Consider the following 22,380-nt stretch of genomic DNA (forward strand, 5'->3'; position numbering starts at 1 on the left):
AACAATCTATATCCATGAATATACACATATCATTCACTCCTTTACGACAGTATACTGTAAACCCTTATAAAAGAATTATCATTCTGCACTACTTAAGAATGTATATAATGTGTAATAGTATTAACTGGGTATAAAATTCTGATACATGAAAAAAAACTATGTACCACAGGATGCATATAAAATCTAGCACATGTTTTCATGATAAGAGAGGGTTTCTAAAAAATCCTTATAAAGCTATTCATTTTTCATTTCATTATACATAACTACTGTTCCTGTGTCAGCGAGGTAGCGCAAGGAAACAGACGAAGGATGGCCCAACCACCCACATAAACAATATACATAAAAGCCCAAACATGGACATATACATACATATACATTTCAATGTATACACACATACATACAAAGACATATACATACATACAAATGCACATATTCATACTTGCTGCCTTCATCCATTCCCATCCCCCACCCCGCCACACATGAAATAGCATCCAGCGAGGAAGCGCCAGGAAAAGACAAAAAAGGCGACATTCGTTCACACTCAGTCTCTAGCTGTCATGTGTAATGCACCAAAACCACAGCTCCCTTTCCACATCCAGGCCCCAAAGATCTTTCCATAGTTTACCCCGTACACTCCACATGCCCTGGTTCAATCCACTGACAGCACGTATACCACATTGTTCCAATTCCCTCTATTCCTTGCACGCCTTTCACCCTCCTATATGTTCAGACCGCAATTGCTCTAAATCTTTTCCACTCCATCCTTCCACCTCCAATTTGGTCTCACGCTTCTCCTTCCCTCCACCTTTGACACATATATCTTCTTTTGTTAATCTTTCCTCACTCATTCTCTCCATGTGTCCAAACCATTTCAACACAACCTCTTCTGCTCTCTCAACCACACACTTTCTATTACAACACATCTCTCTTACCCTTTCATTACTCACTGGGAACCGATCACTTTCCTCTCTTCCTACTCGTGCAAATGCCTTATCTATTCATTTATACTTTGTCGCTGTGTCCAGCGTTAGTGCAAGGAAACAGACGAAAGAATGGCCCAACCCACCCACATACACGTGCATATACATACATGTCCACACACGCACATATACATACCTATATATCCTATATATCGTTAAATTTTAGGGAGAATAAAAAGATGTTCTGGAAGGAGGTAAATAAAGTGCGTAAGACAAGGGAGCAAATGGGAACTTCAGTGAAGGGCGCAAATGGGGAGGTGATAACAAGTAGTGGTGATGTGAGAAGGAGATGGAGTGAGTATTTTGAAGGTTTGTTGAATGTGTTTGATGATAGAGTGGCAGATATAGGGTGTTTTGGTCGAGGTGGTGTGCAAAGTGAGAGGGTTAGGGAAAATGATTTGGTAAACAGAGAGGAGGTAGTAAAAGCTTTGCGGAAGATGAAAGCCGGCAAGGCAGCAGGATTGGATGGTATTGCACTGGAATTTATTAAAAAAGGGGGTGACTGTATTGTTGACTGGTTGGTAAGGTTATTTAATGTATGTATGACTCATGGTGAGGTGTCTGAGGATTGGCGGAATGCGTACATAGTGCCATTGTACAAAGGCAAAGGGGATAAGAGTGAGTGCTCAAATTACAGAGGTATAAGTTTGTTGAGTATTCCTGGTAAATTATATGGGAGGATATTGATTGAGAGGGTGATGGCATGTACAGAGCATCAGATTGGGGAAAAGCAGTGTGGTTTCAGAAGTGGTAGAGGATGTGTGGATCAAGTGTTTGCTTTGAAGAATGTACGTGAGAAATACTTAGAAAAGCAAATGGATTTGTATGTATCATTTATGGATCTGGAGAAGGCATATGATAGAGTTGACAGAGATGCTCTGTGGAAGGTATTAAGAATATATGGTGTGGGAGGCAAGTTGTTAGAAGCAGTGAAAAGTTTTTATCGAGGATGTAAGGCATGTGTACGTGTAGGAAGAGAGGAAAGTGATTGGTTCTCAGTGAATGTAGGTTTGCGGCAGGGGTGTGTGATGTCTCCATGGTTGTTTAATTTGTTTATGGATGGGGTTGTTAGGGAGGTAAATGCAAGAGTTTTGGAAAGAGGGGCAAGTATGAAGTCTGTTGGGGATGAGAGAGCTTGGGAAGTGAGTCAGTTGTTGTTCGCTGATGATACAGCGCTGGTGGCTGATTCATGTGAGAAACCGCAGAAGCTGGTGACTGAGTTTGGTAAAGTGTGTGAAAGAAGAAAGTTAAGAGTAAATGTGAATAAGAGCAAGGTTATTAGGTACAGTAGGGTTGAGGGTCAAGTCAATTGGGAGGTGAGTTTGAATGGAGAAAAACTGGAGGAAGTGAAGTGTTTTAGATATCTGGGAGTGGATCTGGCAGCGGATGGAACCATGGAAGCGGAAGTGGATCATAGGGTGGGGGAGGGGGCGAAAATTCTGGGAGCCTTGAAGAATGTGTGGAAGTTGAGAACAGTATCTCGGAAAGCAAAAATGGGTATGTTTGAAGGAATAGTGGTTCCAACAATGTTGTATGGTTGCGAGGCGTGGGCTATGGATAGAGTTGTGCGCAGGAGGATGGATGTGCTGGAAATGAGATGTTTGAGGACAATGTGTGGTGTGAGGTGGTTTGATCGAGTAAGTAACGTAAGGGTAAGAGAGATGTGTGGAAATAAAAAGAGCGTGGTTGAGAGAGCAGAGGAGGGTGTTTTGAAATGGTTCGGGCACATGGAGAGAATGAGTGAGGAAAGATTGACCAAGAGAATATATGTGTCGGAGGTGGAGGGAACGAGGAGAAGAGGGAGACCAAATTGGAGGTGGAAAGATGGAGTGAAAAAGATTTTGTGTGATCGGGGCCTGAACATGCAGGAGGGTGAAAGGAGGGCAAGGAATAGAGTGAATTGGAGCGATGTGGTATACCGGGGTTGACGTGCTGTCAGTGGATTGAATCAAGGCATGTGAAGCGTCTGGGGTAAACCATGGAAAGCTGTGTAGGTATGTATATTTGCGTGTGTGGACGTATGTATATACATGTGTATGGGGGTGGGTTGGGCCATTTCTTTCGTCTGTTTCCTTGCGCTACCTCGCAAACGCGGGAGACAGCGACAAAGCCAAAAAAAAAAAAAAAATCTCAACGTATGTGTGTGTGTGTGTGTATATATATATATATATATATATATATATATATATATATATATATTTTTTTTTTTTTTTTTTTTTTTCATACTATTTGCCATTTCCCGCGTTAGCGAGGTAGCATTAAGAACAGAGAACTGGGCCTTAGAGGGAATATCCTCACCTGACCCCCTTCTCTGTTGCTTCTTTTGGAAAATTGAAAAAAACAAGAAAGGGGAGGATTTCCAGCCACCCGCTCCCTCCCCTTTTAGTCGCCTTCTACGACACGCAGGGAATACGTGGGAAGTATTCTTTCTCCCCTATCCCCAGGGATAATATATATATATATATTTTTTTTTTTTTTTTCAAACTATTCGCCATTTCCCACGTTAGCGAGGTAGCGTTAAGAACAGAGGACTGGGCCTTTGAGGGAATATCCTCACCTGGCCCCCTTCTCTGTTCCTTCTTTTGGAAAATTAAAAAATTAAAAATGATGAGAGGGGAGGATTTCCAGCCCCCCGCTCCCTCCCCTTTTAGTCGCCTTCTACGACACGCAGGGAATACGTGGGAAGTATTCTTTCTCCCCTATCCCCAGGGATATATATATATATATATATATATATATATATATATATATATATGCGTGTGTGGGCGTTTATGTATATACACGTGCATGAGGGTGGGCTGGGCCACCCCTCTTGTCCGTTTCCCCGCGCTAACTCAACAACGCGGGAGACAGCGACTAAGTATATATATATATATATATATATATATATATATATATATATATATATATATATATATATATATATATATCCACACACGCAAATATACATACCTACACAGCTTTCCATGGTTTACCCCAGACGCTTCACATGCCTTGCTTCAATCCACTGACAGCACGTCAACCCCGGTATACCACATCGCTCCAATTCACTCTATTCCTTGCCCTCCTTTCACCCTCCTGCATGTTCAGGCCCCGATCACACAAAATCTTTTTCACTCCATCTTTCCACCTCCAATTTGGTCTCCCTCTTCTCCTTGTTCCCTCCACCTCCGACACATATATCCTCTTGGTCAATCTTTCCTCACTCATCCTCTCCATGTGCCCAAACCACTTCAAAACACCCTCTTCTGCTCTCTCAACCACGCTCTTTTTATTTCCACACATCTCTCTTACCCTTACGTTACTCACTCGATCAAACCACCTCACACCACACATTGTCCTCAAACATCTCATTTCCAGCACATCCATCCTCCTGCGCACAACTCTATCCATAGCCCACGCCTCGCAACCATACAACATTGTTGGAACCACTATTCCTTCAAACATACCCATTTTTGCTTTCCGAGAGAATGTTCTCGACTTCCACACATTCTTCAAGGCCCCCAGGATTTTCGCCCCCTCCCCCACCCTATGATCCACTTCCGCTTCCATGGTTCCATCCGCTGCCAGATCCACTCCCAGATATCTAAAACACTTCACTTCCTCCAGTTTTTCTCCATTCAAACTCACCTCCCAATTGACTTGACCCTCAACCCTACTGTACCTAATAACCTTGCTCTTATTCACATTTACTCTTAACTTTCTTCTTCCACACACTTTTCCAAACTCAGTCACCAGCTTCTGCAGTTTCTCACATGAATCAGCCACCAGCGCTGTATCCCTGGGATAGGGGTTTAAGAATACTTCCCACGTATTCCTCACGTGTCGTAGAAGGCGACTAAAGCGGACGGGAGTGGGGGGCTAGAAACCCTCCCCTCCTGGTATTTCAACTTTCTAAAAGGGGAAACAGAAGAAAGAGTCACGCGGGGAGTGCTCATCCTCCTCGAAGGCTCAGATTGGGGTGTCTAAATGTGTGTGGATGTAACCAAGATGAGAAAAAAGGAGAGATAGGTAGCATGTTTGAGGAAAGGAACCTGGATGTTTTGGCTCTGAGTGAAACGAAGCTCAAGGGTAAAGGGGAAGAGTGGTTTGGGAATGTCTTGGGAGTAAAGTCGGGGGTTAGTGAGAGGGTAAGAGCAAGGGAAGGAGTAGCACTTCTCCTGAAACAGGAGTGGTGGGAGTATGTGATAGAGTGTAAGAAAGTAAACTCTAGATTGATATGGGTAAAACTGAAAGTTGATGGAGAGAGATGGGTGATTATTGGTGCATATGCACCTGGGCATGAGAAGAAAGATCATGAGAGGCAAGAGTTTTGAGAGCAGCTGAATGAGTGTGTTAGTGGTTTTGATGCACGAGACTGGGTTATAGTGATGGGTAATTTGAATGCAGAGGTGAGTAATGTGGCAGTTGAGGGAATAATTGGTATACATGGGGTATTCAGTGTTGTAAATGGAAATGGTGAAGAGCTTGGAGATTTATTTGCTGAAAAAGGACTGGTGATTGGGAATACCTGGTTTAAAAAGAGAGGTATACATAAGTATATGTATGTAAGTAGGAGAGATGGCCAGAGAGCATTATGATATTAAATGTTAATTGATAGGTGCACAAAAGAGAGACTTTTGGATGTTCATGTGCTGAGAGGTGCAACTGGAGGGATGTCTGATCTTGTAGAGGCAAAGGTGAAGATTTGTAGAAGTTTTCAGAAAAGAAGAGAGAATGTTGGGGTGAAGACAGTGGTGAGAGTAAGTGAGCTCGGGAAGGAGACTTGTGTGAGGAAGTACCAGGAGAGACTGAGTACAGAATGGAAAAAGGTGAGAACAAAGGAGGTAAGGGGAGTGGGGGAGGAATGGGATGTATTTAGGGAAGCAGTGATGGCTTGTGCAAAAGATGCTTGTGGCATGAGAAGTGTGGGAGGTGGGCAGATTAGAGAGGGTAGTGAGTAGTGGGATGAAGAAGTAGATTATTAGTGAAAGAGAAGAGAGAGGCATTTGGACGATTTTTGCAGGGAAATAATGCAAATGAGTGGGAGATGTATAAAAAAAAGAGGCAGGAGGTCAAGAGAAAGGTGCAAGAGGTGAAAAAGAGGGCAAATGAGAGTTGGGGTGAGAGAGTATCATTAAATTTTAGGGAGAATAAAAAGATGTTTTGGAAGGAGGTATACAAAGTGCGTAAGACAAGGGAACAAATGGGAACATCAGTAAAGGGGGCTAATGGGGAGGTGATAACAAGTAGTGGTGATGTGAGAAGGAGATGGAGTGAGTATTTTGAAGGTTTGCTGAATGTGTTTGATGATAGAGTGGCAGATATAGGGTGTTTTGGTCGAGGTGGTGAGCAAAGTGAGAGGGTTAGGGAGGATGATTTGGTAAACAGAGAAGAGGTAGTAAAAGCTTTGCGGAAGATGAAAGCCGGTAAGGCAGCGGGTTTGGATGGCACTGCAGTGGAATTTAATAAAAAAGGGAGTGACTGTATTGGTGACTGGTTGGTAAGGTTATTTAATGTATGTATGATTCATGGTGAGGTGCCTGAGGATTGGCGGAATGCTTGCATAGTGCCATTGTATAAAGGCAAAGGGGAAAAAGGTGAGTGCTCAAAGTACAGAGGTATAAGTTTGTTGAGTATTCCTGGGAAATTATATGGGAGGGTACTGATTGAGAGGGTGAAGACATGTACAGAGCATCAGATTGGGGAAGAGCAGTGTGGTTTCAGAAGTGGTAGAGGATGTGTGGATCAAGGGTGTTTGCTTTGAAGAATGTATGTGAGAAATACTCAGAAAAGCAAATGGATTTTGTATGTATCATTTATGGATCTGGAGAAGGCCATATGATAAGAGTTGATAGAGATGCTCTGTGGAAGGTATTAAGAATATATGGTGTGGGAGGCAAGTTGTTAGAAGCAGTGAAAAGTTTTTATTGAGGATGTAAGGCATGTGCACGTGTAGGAAGAGAGGAAAGTGATTGGTTCTCAGTGAATGTAGGTTTGCGGCAAGGGGTGTGTGATGTCTCCATGGTTGTTTAATTTGTGTATGGATGGGGTTGTTAGGGAGGCGAATGCAAGGGTTTTGGAAAGAGTGGCAAGTATGCAGTCTGTTGTGGATGAGAGAGCTTGGGAAGTGAGTCAGTTGTTGTTCGCTGATGATACAGCGCTGGTGGCTGATTCATGTGAGAAACTGCAGAAGTTGGTGACTGAGTTTGGTAAAGTGTGTGAAAGAAGAGAGTGGAGAGTAAATGTGAATAAGAGCAAGGTTATTAGGTACCGTAGGGTTGAGGGTCAAGTCAATTGGGAGGTAAGTTTGAATGGAGAAAAACTGAAGGAAGTGCAGTGTTTTAGATATCTGGAAGTGGATTTGGCAGCGAATGGAACCATGGAAGCGGAAGCGAATCATAGGGTGGGAGAGGGGGCGAAAATTCTGGGAGCCTTGAAGAATGTGTGGAAGTCGAGAACATTATATCGGAAAGCAAAAATGGTATGTTTGAAGGAATAGTGGTTCCAACAATATGTATGGTTGCGAGGCGTCGGCTATGGATAGAGTTGTGCAGAGGAGGGTGGATGTGCTAGAAATGAGATGTTTGAGGACAATATGTGGTGTGAGGTGGTTTGATCGAGTAAGTAATAATAGGGTAAGAGAGATGTGTGGTAATAAAAAGAGTGTGGTTGAGAGAGCAGAAGAGGGTGTTTTGAAATGGTATGGTCACATGGAGAGAATGAGTGAGGAGAGATTGACCAAGAGGATATGTGTCAGAGGTGGAGGGAACAAGGAGAAGTGGGAGACCAAATTGGAGGTGGAAAGATGGAGTGAAAAAGATTTTGAGTGATCGGGGCCTGAACATGCAGGAGGGTGAAAGGCGTGCAAGGAATAGAGTGAATTGGAACGATGTGGTATACCAGGGTCGACGTGTTGTCAATGGATTGAACAAGGGCATGTGAAGCTTCTGGGGTAAACCATGGAAAGTTCTGTGGGGCCTGGATGTGGAAAGGGAGCTGTGGTTTCGGTGCATTATTACATGACAGCTAGAGACTGAGTGTGAACGAATGGGGCCTTATTTGTCTTCCTAGCACTACCTCGCGCACATGAGGGGGGAGGGGGTTGTTATTTCATGTGCGGCAGTGTGGCGATGGGAATGAATAAAGGCAGACAGTATGAATTATGTACATGTGTATATATGTATATGTCTGTGTGTGTATATATATGTATACGTTGAGATGTACAGGTATGTATATTTGCGTGTGTGGACGTGTATGTATATACATGTGTATGTGGGTGGGTTGGGCCATTCTTTTGTCTGTTTCCTTGCACTACCTCGCTAACGTGGGAGACAGCGACAAAGCAAAATAAAAAAAATAATAATAAATATATATATATATATACACACACACACAGACATATACATATATACATATGTACATAATTCATACTGTCTGCCCTTATTAATTCCCGTCGCCACCCCGCCAAACATGAAATGACAACCCCCTCCCCCTGCATGTGCGTAAGGTAGCACTAGGAAAAGACAACAAAGGCCACATTTGTTTACACTCAGTCTCTAGCTGTCATGTATAATGCACCGAAACTACAGCTCCTTGGTAAAAACTTTTCACTGCTTCTAGAAAATTATCTCCCACACCATATACTCTTAAAACCTTACACAAAGTATCTATCAACCCTATCATATGCCTTCTCCAGATCGACAAATGTTACATACAAATCCATCTGTTTTTCTAAGTATTTCTCACATACATTCTTCAACGCAAACACCTGAGCCACACATCCTCTACCACTTCTGAAGCCACACTGCTCTTCCCTAATCTGATGCTCTATAAATGCCTTTACCTTCTCAATGAATACCCTCCCATATAATTTCCCAGGAATACTCAACAAAGTTATGCTCCTGGAAATTGGACACTCACCTTTATCCCTTTTGCCTCTGTACAATGGCACTATGCATGCATTCTGCCAATCCTCAGGCACTTCACCATGATCCGTACATACATTGAATATCCTTACCAACCAATGAATGACACAGTTATCTCCTTTTTTAATAAATTCCACTGGAATACCATCCAAACCTGCAGCCTTGCCAACTTTCATCTTCCATAAAGCTTTCACTACCTCTTCTCTGTTTACCTAACCGTTCTCCCTGACCCTTTCAGTTCTCACACCACCCCGACCAAAACATCCTATATCTGCCATTCTATCATCAAACACATTCAACAAACCTTCAAAATACTCACTCCATCTTCTCACTTCATCACTACTTGTTATTACCTACCCATTTGCCCCTTCACCCATGTTCTCATTCGTTCTCTTGTCTTACGCACATTATTTACCTCCTTCCAAATCATCTTTTTATTCTCCCTTAAATTTAATGATATTCTCTCACCCCAACTCTCATTTGCCCTCTTTTTCACCTCTTGCACCTTTCTCTTGACCTCCTGCTGCTTTCTTTTATACATCTCCCAGTCACTTGCACTACTTCCCTGCAAAAATCGTCCAAATGCCTCTCTCACCTCCCCTTCTACTTTGCCCACCTCCCATCTTTCTCATGCCACATGTATCTTTTGGAAAAACCATCACTGCTTCCCTAAATATATCCCATTCCTCCACCCACTCCCCTTATGTCAATTGCTCTCACCTTTTGCCATTCTACACTCAATCTCTCTTGGTACTTCCTCACACAAGCCTCCTTTTGAAACTCACATACTTTCACCACTCTCTTCTCCCCAACCTTCTCTCTTTTCTGAGAATCACTACAAATCTTCACCTTCGCCTCCACAAGATAGTTATCAAACATCCCTCCAGTTGCTCCTCTCAGCAAATCAATTTCCAAAAGTCTCTCTTTTACAAGCCTATCAATTAACACATTATCCAATAATGCCCTCTGACCATCTCTCCTACTCATATACATATACTTATGTATATCTCTTTTTAAACCAGGTATTCCCAATCACAAGTCCTTTTTCAGCCCACAAATCTACAAGCTATTCCCATTTCTATTTACAACACTGAACACCCTATGTACACCAATTATACCCTCAACTGCCACGTTACTCACCTTCGCATTCAAATCACCCAAGCCAAAATATCCAAGTTATTTGCCTCAAACATACCATCTATCTTTCCTTTTTTCTCATCTTTGTTACATAAACACATATTCAGACACTCCCCACATGACTCCTTCTGTTTCCTGTGGTCTATTCAAGAAATGTCATGTACATATCTATTTTCATATATGGTCAACAGCCTGGACACAACCTTCCTTCAGTCCTTCATAAAGAAAAATAATAATTATAATAACAGAGGAAAAACTTTCAAAATTCAAACATTTACAATTTTAAGGTCTTCAAAACCTGAATCAAAAATAATCTCCATGTTGTTTCTCACTTGCTTTTCTGGGTGGGCTTACATTGCATGCACCCATTCACTTCAAAACATTCAACATATAATACAATACAAGAGTTTTGGAGAGCAGGGCAAGTATGCAGTCTGTTGTGGAGGAGAGGGCTTGGGAAGTGAGTCAGTTGTTCACTGGTGATACAGCGCTGGTGGCTGATTCAGGTGAGAAACTATAGAAGCTCCCAGAACGTTCGCCCCCTCTCCCACCCTGTGACTCACTTCCACTTCCATGGTTCTATACACTGCTAAATCCACTCCCAGATATCTGAAACACTTCACTTCCTCCCGCTTTTTCTTCTTTCAAATGTACCTCCCAATTTACTTGTCCCTCAACCCTACTGAACCTAATAACCTTGCTCTTATTCACATTTACTCTCCACTCTCTTCTTTCACACACTTTACCAAACTCAGTCACCAACTTCGGCAGTTTCTCACCTGAATCAGCCATTAGCACTGTATGTATCATCAGCAAACAACAACTGACTCACTTCCCAAGCTCTCTCATCCACAACAGACTGCATACTTGCCCCTCTCTCCAAAACTCTTGCATTCACCTCCCTATTCATCCATAAACAAATTAAACAGATATGGAAAAATCATGCACCTCTGCTGCAAACCTACATTCACTGAGAACCAATCACTTTCCTCTCTTCCTACTTGTATACATGCCTTACATTCTCGACAAAAACTTTTCAATGCTTCTGGCAACTTACCTCCCACATCATATACTCTTAATACCTTCCACAGAGCATCTTTATCAACTCTATCATATGCCTTCTCCAGATCCATAAATGCTACATACAAATCCATTTGTTTTTTTTAAGTATTTCTCACATACATTATTCAAAGCAAACACCTGATCCACATATCCTCTACCACTTCTGAAACCACACTGCTCTTCCCCAATCTGATGCTCTGTACATGCCTTCGCCCTCTCAATCAATACCCTCCCACATAATTTCCCAAGAATACTCATCAAATTTATACCTCTGTAATTTGAGCGCTCACCTTTATCCCCTTTGCCTTTGTACAATGGCACTATGTGTGCATTCTACCAATCCTCAGGCACCTCACCATGAATCATACACACATTAAATATCCTCACCAACCAGTCAACAACACAGTCACCCTCTTTTTTAATAAATTCCACAGCAATACCATCCAAACTTGCTGCCTTGCCAGCTTTCATCTTCCACAAAGCTTTCACTACCTCTTCTCTGTTAAACAAACCATTCTTCCTGACCCTCTCACTTCGCACACCACCTCGACCAAAACACCCTATATATGCCACTCTATCATCAAACACATTCAACAAACCTTCAAAATACTCACCACATCTCCCTCTCACTTCACCACTACTTGTTATTACCTCCCCATTTGCCCCCTTCACCAATGTTCCCATTTGTTCACTTGCCTTATGCACTTTATTTACCTCCTTCCAAAACATCTTTTTACTCTCTCTAAAATCTAATGATACTCTCTCACCCCAACTCCCATTTGCTCTTTTTTTCACTTCTTGCACCTTTCTTTTCACCTTCTGCCTCTTTCTTTTATACATCTCCCAATCATTTGCACTACCTCCCTGCAAAAATCATCCAAATGCCTCTCTCTTCTCTTTCACTAACAATCTTACTTCTTCATCCCATCACTCACTACCTTTTCTAATCTGCTCACCTTCCACCTTTCTCATGCCACAGGCATCTTTTGCGCAAGCTATCACTGCTCCCCTAAATACCTCCCATTCCTCTCTCACTCCCCTTCCTTCAGTTGCTCTCACCTTTTGCCATTCTGCACTCAATCTCTCCTGGTACTTCCTCACACAAGTCTCCTTTCCAAACTCACTTACTCTCTTCACCCCAACATTCTCTCTTCTTTTCTGAAAACCTCTACATATCTTCACCTCCACTTCCACAAGATAATGATCAGACATCCCTCCAGTTGCCCCTCTCAGCACATTAACATCCGAAAGTCTCTCTTTCACACGCCTATCAATTAACACGTCATCTAACAATGCTCTCTGACCATCTCTCCTACTTACATACGCATACTTATGTATATATCTTTCAAACCAGGTATTCCAATCACCAGTCCTTTTTTAGCCCACAAATCTACAAGCTCTTCACCATTTCCATTTACAACACTGAACACCCCATGTACACCAATTATACCCTCAACTGCTACATTACTCACCTTTGCATTCAAATTACCCATCACTATAACCCGGTCTCGTGCATCAAAGCTGCTAACACACTCATTCAGCTGCTCCCAAAACACTTGCCTCTCATGATGACAATAACAATAATATTATCTATTTATTAATTTTACTTTGTCTCTGTCTCCTGCATTAGAAAGGTTGTGCAGGAAACAGACGAAAGAATGGCCCAACCCATACACATGCACATGTATATACATACACGTCCACACATGTGAATATACAAACCTATACATCTCAATGTATATATATATATATATATATATATATATATATATATATATATATATATATATATATACATATATATATATTTTTTTTTCATACGATTCGCCATTTCCCGCATTTGCAAGGTAGCGTTAAGAACAGAGGACTGGGCCTTTGAGGGAATATCCTCACCTGGCCCCTTATCTGTTCCTTCTTTTGGCTCCCTTCCCTTTTAGTCGCCTTCTACGACACGCAGGGAAAACATGGGAAGTATTCTTTCTCCCCTATCCCCAGGGATAATATATAATATATAATATATATAATATATAATATATAATATATAATATATACATGTTTTAGATATCTGGGAGTGGATCTGGCAGCGGATGGAACCATGGAAGCGGAAGTGGATCATAGGGTGGGGGAGGGGGCGAAAATTCTGGGGGCCTTGAAGAATGTGTGGAAGTCGAGAACATTATCTCGGAAAGCAAAAATGGGTATGTTTGAAGGAATAGTGGTTCCAACAATGTTGTATGGTTGCGAGGCGTGGGCTATGGATAGAGTTGTGCGCAGGAGGATGGATGTGCTGGAAATGAGATGTTTGAGGACAATGTGTGGTGTGAGGTGGTTTGATCGAGTGAGTAACGTAAGGGTAAGAGAGATGTGTGGAAATAAAAAGAGCGTGGTTGAGAGAGCAGAAGAGGGTGTTTTGAAGTGGTTTGGGCACATGGAGAGGATGAGTGAGGAAAGATTGACCAAGAGGATATATGTGTCAGAGGTGGAGGGAGCAAGGAGAAGAGGGAGACCAAATTGGAGGTGGAAAGATGGAGTGAAAAAGATTTTGTGTGATCGGGGCCTGAACATGCAGGAGGGTGAAAGGAGGGCAAGGAATAGAGTGAATTGGAGCGATGTGGTATACCGGGGTTGACGTGCTGTCAGTGGATTGAATCAAGGCATGTGAAGCGTCTGGGGTAAACCATGGAAAGCTGTGTAGGTATGTATATTTGCGTGTGTGGACGTATGTATATACATGTGTATGGGGGGGGTTGGGCCATTTCTTTCGTCTGTTTCCTTGCGCTACCTCGCAAACGCGGGAGACAGCGACAAAGTATAAAAAAAAAAAAAAAAAAAAAAAAAAAAAAAACCATAATTCATAATTGTTGACTGGTTGGTAAGGTTATTTAATGTATGTATGACTCATGGTGAGGTGCCTGAGGATTGGCGGAATGCGTGCATAGTGCCATTGTACAAAGGCAAAGGGGATAAGAGTGAGTGCTCAAATTACAGAGGTATAAGTTTGTTGAGTATTCCTGGTAAATTATATGGGAGGGTATTGATTGAGAGGGTGAAGGCATGTACAGAGCATCAGATTGGGGAAGAGCAGTGTGGTTTCAGAAGTGGTAGAGGATGTGTGGATCAGGTGTTTGCTTTGAAGAATGTATGTGAGAAATGCTTAGAAAAGCAAATGGATTTGTATGTAGCATTTATGGATCTGGAGAAGGCATATGATAGAGTTGATAGAGATGCTCTGTGGAAGGTATTAAGAATATATGGTGTGGGAGGCAAGTTGTTAGAAGCAGTGAAAAGTTTTTATCGAGGATGTAAGGCATGTGTACGTGTAGGAAGAGAGGAAAGTGATTGGTTCTCAGTGAATGTAGGATTGCGGCAGGGGTGTGTGATGTCTCCATGGTTGTTTAATTTGTTTATGGATGGGGTTGTTAGGGAGGTAAATGCAAGAGTTTTGGAAAGAGGGGCAAGTATGAAGTCTGTTGGGGATGAGAGAGCTTGGGAAGTGAGTCAGTTGTTGTTCGCTGATGATACAGCACTGGTGGCTGATTCATGTGAGAAACTGCAGAAGCTGGTGACTGAGTTTGGTAAAGTGTGTGGAAGAAGAAAGTTAAGAGTAAATGTGAATAAGAGCAAGGTTATTAGGTACAGTAGGGTTGAGGGTCAAGTCAATTGGGAGGTGAGTTTGAATGGAGAAAAACTGGAGGAAGTGAAGTGTTTTAGATATCTGGGAGTGGATCTGGCAGCGGATGGAACCATGGAAGCGGAAGTGGATCATAGGGTGGGGGAGGGGGCGAAAATTCTGGAGCCTTGAAGAATGTGTGGAAGTCGAGAACATTATCTCGGAAAGCAAAAATGGGTATGTTTGAAGGAATAGTGGTTCCAACAATGTTGTATGGTTGCGAGGCGTGGGCTATGGATAGAGTTGTGCGCAGGAGGATGGATGTGCTGGAAATGAGATGTTTGAGGACAATGTGTGGTGTGAGGTGGTTTGATCGAGTGAGTAACGTAAGGGTAAGAGAGATGTGTGGAAATAAAAAGAGCGTGGTTGAGAGAGCAGAAGAGGGTGTTTTGAAGTGGTTTGGGCACATGGAGAGAATGAGTGAGGAAAGATTGACCAAGAGGATATATGTGTCGGAGGTGGAGGGAACGAGGAGAAGAGGGAGACCAAATTGGAGGTGGAAAGATGGAGTGAAAAAGATTTTGTGTGATCGGGGCCTGAACATGCAGGAGGGTGAAAGGAGGGCAAGGAATAGAGTGAATTGGAGCGATGTGGTATACCGGGGTTGACGTGCTGTCAGTGGATTGAATCAAGGCATGTGAAGCGTCTGGGGTAAACCATGGAAAGCTGTGTAGGTATGTATATTTGCGTGTGTGGACGTATGTATATACATGTGTATGGGGGGGGGTTGGTCCATTTCTTTCGTCTGTTTCCTTGCGCTACCTCGCAAACGCGGGAGACAGCGACAAAGTATAAAAAAAAAAAAAAAAACATAATTCATACTGTCTGCCTTTATTCATTCCCATCGCCACCCTGCCACACATGAAATAAAAACCCCCTCCCCCAACATGAGCGCCAGGTAGCGCTAGGAAAAGAAAACAAAGGCCACATTCATTCACATTCAGTCTCTAGCTGTCATGTATAATGCACCAAAAACACAGCTCCCTTTCCACATCCAGGCCCCACACAATTTTCCATGGTTTACCCCAGATGCTTCACATGCCCTGGTTCAATCCATTGACAGCACGTCAACCCTGGTATACCACATCGTTCCAATTCACTCTATTCCTTGCACGCCTTTCACCCTCCTGCATGTTCAGGCCCTGATCACTCAAAATCTTTTTCATTCCATCTTTTCACCTCCAATTTGGTCTCCCACTTCTCCTCGTTCCCTCCACCTCTGACAAATAGATCCTCTTGGTCAATCTTTCCTCACTCATTCTCTCCATGTGACCAAACCATTTCAAAACACCCTCTTCTGCTCTCTCAACCACGCTCTTTTTATTTCCACACATCTCTCTTACCCTATTATTACTTACTCGATCAAACCACCTCACACCACATATTGTCCTGAAACATCTCATTTCCAGCACATCCAACCTCCTGCGCACAACTCTATCTAGAGCCCACGCCTCACAACCATATAACATTGTTATAACAATAATACATATATACTTTTTCACTGCTTCTTTCAACTTACCTCCCACACCATATACTCTTGAAACCTTTCACAAAGTATCTCTATCAATCCTATCAATATGCCTTCTCCAGATCCAAATCCATCTGCTTTTCTAAGTATTTCTCACAGGGATGCTAGTGGCAAATGTCTCTAAGGCCAGAAAAATATTAGTAGGTGGAAAAAGGGGCAATATGTGCGCGAAGTCCCATGCGGCCGGGGTCCAGGGCCCTAAGGCGGGCCCTGGAAGCTCTGGGGATTTAGATGCTCTCTGGTGCATTCTCAGCCTAATTTTGAACCATTTACAATGTTTTTAAAACCTTTCATTTGACAAAAATATTTCATATTTTTGACCTATTATTAAAAACTTGAACTCACCTAGTGTTTTCTCTTGGTCTGTTGTACATATTGTTTGTGCTGCTGGAATACTTTGGCCTTTAGTTTGCTGGCTGCATTGTGGACACTTGATGTTGCCTTCCATGTGTGGGTGATTTTCTTCTTCTTCAATGGTGGCTGGTGTTGGCTGGTGGGTGAACTAGTGCTGGGAGGTTCTGTTTGCTTTCTCTTGTGTCTTTCATACGCTGTTCTCATATGATGTGCCACTGACTGGTCAACTGGTGAAGTAAACTTATCTTCTCTGTGATACCTTTGGATTGAAGACTCATTTGTAGCAAGGAGATCCAACTTTACAGTTTGAATAGCACTGAATGTGTCAATGTTCAGTCTATTAGTAGTTTTATTAATTACATTGTTCATTATACTGAAGGACTGATCTGTTCTTGGGCCGGTGAAGATGCTCAGTGCTGGTGCAATGACATGTCTCAGTGCTGGATACTTCTTCAGTGTAGCTGCCCACCACTTATCAATTCTGCCTTCTACTGCCTTTGTCCAGCTGAATATTTGATGCCTGCAGATTGTACTGATCTTTCTCTGAGGCAGATAATATCATTTTCATTTCCTTTGGCAGGTCCTGAAGGTATGAACAGGTGACTGAATGTCCTTGTGCTTTGGGGTCAATAGCTGACAACTTGAGCACCTTGTTTTTCAGAGGTAGCTTTCCTTGTAGATAGACACCAGCATTCTTATAAGCATTCCTAACTCTGCTGAGGAATAACTTGTTGTCTTCAGGCTTCATTTGAACGAGTGTGTGTTCACATCTTGTACCTAAAAACATCCTTGAGCACTTCAGAAGATTTCCATCACTGATGACTAAGTCAGCTAGCTGTCTGGCGGTCAAATCAGACAATGTCTCATGTTTCAGGAAGCATGCTAAGAAACTTCTAAAAAGCTCTGTGAGTTCATCATGGGCTTTAAGAATCATAGGCTCCTTTTGCTCAAATGTGAGTACAAAGCTCTTGAACATAGGCAAGACACTGCAGTACAGGTACATACACGCGTGGGTAAGTTGACGCTGGTAAAAGAGCCGTTGAACAATCCGTTTCTTCCTCGAAAGTCCTTGAGGTGTTAGTTGCTTGGATTTGAGTTTGATGAAAATTCTGTCAAGCTGCTTCTTGTTCACAAGAAACTTTGCAGGATCAGCTTTCCTGATGATGTCATTAACTATGTATTCACAAGCAGAGATATTGCTAACATCCATCCATGCAAAGTAGAAGACGGTGAAGGCATCTAACATGTCAACTTTTCTGCATGTTACATCGTAAGATGATAGCCATCAATGTGCAATCCTTTCCATTGGAATTTTACAAGATATACCCAGCAATTCACATATGTCATTCAAATGTTCTTGTAAATCAGGATTGTAGTGAAAGTCATGAAAGAGGTCATCTGATAGCCTTTCAGCATGCATATCGAAATGTTTGCAGAACTTCTTGACAGCGTTGTGGATGTGATGGCACAAGTCCCCATCTATGTCTAGCATATTTGGTGTTACTTCATGCAGTTTTTGCCTCGCATGTATGCTGCTGAGTCACTCAATGACGATACCACATTCTCCAAAGGAATGTCAGCTTCCTTGAATGCCTTGGTTACAGCTTCATATACAGTTGTAGCATTCACAGTTGTCATCTTTACTGACATGCAGTGTTGAACAATACACATTCCAAGGTTCTCAGCAAAATATGAAACAAGTACGCTTAACACCCGCTTGTTATTTTTTGCTGTACATTCATCAATATTAATGGAAAATTTGCTCTTCTTCAGGTCTGAAACTAGACGTTTATGATACACTGCTGCAAGTCCATCTTTAAGTTTATATGTACATGAAGTCCTGTCTAGTGACATACCTTGCAAAACTTTGTTATCTCTTGCAAGCTCCTTTGCAATGTCTAGTAACTTTGATGTCATTGTAAATGGCAAGCTATATTCAACAATGAAGGACACAACCATGGCTTCTACATTTCCTTTCCTATCTCCGTCAGAAACTTTTGGTAAAGGGGCATCTCTCTTACCAGAACATGTAGTCGATTGGTGAACATTTGGAGGAGCACCGTATGGTAAAATGCAGGGTCTGTCCTTATCTCCAGATACTAGTATAGCTCCTTTGCCAACCTTCCCTGACTCTACTGCATTAGCAGCTTTAAAGACTGCAGGTAGTGTTTGGTTGGTGTCCTGTATCTTCTTTATTCTCTTATGTGCATCACAGTTGCCACGTTTCACAAGTGCCTTCATTCCTGCACTGCCATATGAAATGGTTTGGTTGCACACTTTGCACAATGCTTTCCCTGCCACATTAATTTTACCAATGTAATCTGACAAGAAAGATCCAGTATTATCTTTGGCCTCAAGCCAGCACCAGTTAAACTTATTCTTGATTCCAACATCAATCAATTTCATGTTAGCGTCTCTTTCAACCTCCATCACGAATCAATTAGAATTATCCGTGATGCGGCTCCAATAGAGACTATGCACACATTCAAGTCTAAACATACGGTAGAGTGTATTACACAACCAGCACACACTATAACTTACCGCACCAGGGTTGGTAGAAACTGCAGATATCAATGGCAAATCTTGCGCTTGTTTCCGGCATTCCATGCAATTCCAAAGGTAAAGATCTGATCAAATATCCATGGGCACACATGCAAACAAAAGATTGATGGTCCGACACGCTTATTAATTTGAAACAATTAAGCCTTCATCCAAAATTCACCGATTAAGTCCCCGATGTACACATGCCGTACCGGTTCAAACACAGCGCTTGGCTGCAGACATGCTACCAGTTGATTTGCTGGCCGGCCGCCTGAACTAGCCACACAGCCCGCTTGTAGCGCTAGGTATACATGCATATGCTGTCGCATTGCGCACATGTACAAACCATTAGCAAAGCATGCAAAAAGCAAGTGTGGGAGAGAAGCTTAATCTCGCTAGGTTAGCGATCCAGTTGTTTTGCGAATTCGTATTTTTAATTACATACAGTATATATACAAAATTCACAATCGATATAATATGAAAACATCCGTTAAGAGTCTACTTGTTCATTTTCTGGCTGTCATCATTAGAAAGACAAGAGACAGACGGAGAGAAAAATGGGAAACCAGAAATTTGACTCCAATTGATCAAAAAGCCAGAATTCCGGCAATTGCTGGAGAACTGGCATCTTTGTTCTCACATACATTCTTCAAAGCAAACACCTGAACGACACATCCCCTAATACTTCTGAAACCACACTGTTCTTCCACAGTCTGATGCTCTGTACATGTCTTCATCCTCTCTATCACTACCCTCCCATATAATTTCCCAGGAATACTCAACAAACTTATGCCTCTGTAGTTTGAACACTCACCTTTATCCCCTTTGCCTTTGTGTGCTGGCACTATCCATGCATTCCGCCAAGGCCAATCCTCAGGCACTTCATCATGGTCCTTACATACCAAGGATGTAAGGCATGTGTATGAGTAGGAGGAGAGAAGATTGATTGGTTCCCAGTGAATGTCGGTTTGTGGCAAGGGTGTATGACGCCCCATGGCTGTTTAATTTACTTATGGATGGGGTGGTTGGGAGGTAAATGCAAGAGTTTTGGAGAGAGAGGTGAATATGCAGTCTGTTGGGGATGAGAGGACCTGGGAAGTCAGTCAGCTGTTGTTCACCGATGATACAGCTCTAGTGGCTGATTCATGTGAGAAACTGCAGAAGTTGGTGACTGAATTTGGAGAAGTGTGTAAAAGGAGAGTGTTTAGAGTAAATGTGAATAAGAGCAAGGTTATTAGGTTCAGAAGGGTTGAGGGACAAGTTAATTGGGATGCAAGTATGTATGGAGAAAAATTGGAAGAAGTGAAGTGTTTTAGACATCTGGGAGTGGACTTAGCAGCGGATGGAACCATGGAAGTAGAAGTGAGTCACAGGGTGGGGAGGGGGGTGAAAGTTCTGGGAGCGATGAAGAATGTGTGGTAGGAGAGAACATTATCTTCGACAGCAAAAATGGGTATGTTTGAAGGAATAGTAGTTCCAACAAATATGGTTGCAAGGAATAGGCTATAGATGGGGTCGTACGGAGGAGGGTGGATGTGTTGGAAATGAAATGTTTGAGGACAATATGTGGTGTGAGGTGGTTTGATTGAGTATGGTGTGAGGTGGTTTGATTGAGTATGGTGTGAGGTGGTTTGATTACGTAATGAAAGGGTAAGCGAGATGTGTGGAAATTAAAAGTGTGTGGTTGAAAGAACAGAAGAGGGTGTGTTAAAATGGTTTGTACATGAGAATGAGTGAGGAAAGACTGACAAAGAGGATATATGTGTCAGAGGTGGAGGGAATGAGGAGAAGTGGGAGACCAAATTGGATGTGGAAGGATGGAATGAAAAAGACTTTGAGCGATTGGGGCCTGAACATACAAGAGGGTGAGAGGCAAGCAATGAACAGAGGGAACTGGAACGATGTGGTATACCAGGGTTGACGTGCTGTCAATGGGCTGAACCAGGGAATGTGAAGCATCTGGGGTAAACCATAGAAAGGTCTGTGAGGCCTGGATGTGAATAGGGAATTGTGGTTTAGGTGCAGTACACTTAACAGAGACAATGAGTGTGAATGAATATGGCCTTCCTGTCTGTTTTCCTAAATCCAGCTTGTTGAAGTGGAGGGGTAACAATGCTCTTTCTACTGGGGTGGGGTAGCAACAGGAATGGAAGAAGGCAAGCAAGTAACAATATGAACATGTATATGTCGGTGTATGTGCATGTATACGTTGATATGGATATGTATGCATATGTACATATAAGGGCATGTATATGAGTGGACGGCATTTATATAAGTGGATAGGCCATTCTTTGTCTGTTTCCTAGTGCTCCCTTGCTGATGCAGGAAACAGTGACTATGTATAATAATAAATAAATAGATATATATAGGCATTAAGAGTATATGGTGTGGGAGGTACGTTGCTAGAAGCAGTGAAAAGTTTCTATCAAGGATGTAAGGCATGTGTACATGTAGGAAGAGAGGAAAGTGGACAGTTCCCAGTGAATGTCGGTTTGCAACAGGGGTGCGTGATGTCTTCATGGTTGTTTAATTTGTTTATGGATGGGTTGTCAGGGAGGGGAATGCAAGAGTTTTGGAGAGATGGGCAAGTATGCAGTCTGCTGTGGATGAGAGGGCTTGGGAAGTGAGCCAGTTGTTGTTCACTGATGATACAGGGCTGGTGGCTGATTCGTGTGAGAAACTGCAGAAGTTGGTGACTGAGTTTGGTAAAGTTTGTGAAAGAAGAAAGCTGAGAGTAAATGTGAATACGAGCATGGTTATTGGGTTCAGTAGGGTTGAGGGGCAAGTTAAGTGGGAGGTAAGTTTGAATGAAGAAAAACTGGAGGAAGTGAAGTGTTTTAGATATCTGGGAGTGGATTTAGCAGCAGATGAAACCATGGAAGCGGAAGCGAGTCAAGGTGGGGGAGGGGGTGAACATTCTGGGAGCGTTGAAGAATGTGTGGAAGGCGAGAACATTATCTTGGAGAGCAAAAATGGGTATGTTTGAAGGAATAGTTGTTCCAACAATGCTGTATGGTTGCGAGGCATGGGCTATAGATAGGGTTATGAGGAGGGTGGATGTGTTGGAAATGAAGTGCTTGAGGACAATATGCGGTGTGAGGTGGTTTGATCAAGTAAGCAATGAAAGGGTAAAAGAGATGTGTGGTAATAAAAAGTGTGTGGTTGAGAGAGCAGAAGAAGGTGTATTGAAATGGTTTGGTT

The 22,380-nt window shown here is 42.5% G+C and overlaps 1 protein-coding gene across 1 annotated transcript in view; it reads right to left on the reverse strand.

Moving 5' to 3' along the window:
- The window catches only part of LOC139755491 (ornithine decarboxylase-like), an 83,549-nt gene that overhangs the window by 3,990 nt on the left and 57,179 nt on the right, over positions 1–22,380 (reverse strand). The window lies entirely within an intron of this gene.

Source organism: Panulirus ornatus, chromosome 19, assembly GCF_036320965.1.
Source record: "Panulirus ornatus isolate Po-2019 chromosome 19, ASM3632096v1, whole genome shotgun sequence".
In the NCBI taxonomy this organism is placed as follows: Eukaryota; Metazoa; Arthropoda; class Malacostraca; order Decapoda; family Palinuridae; genus Panulirus; species Panulirus ornatus.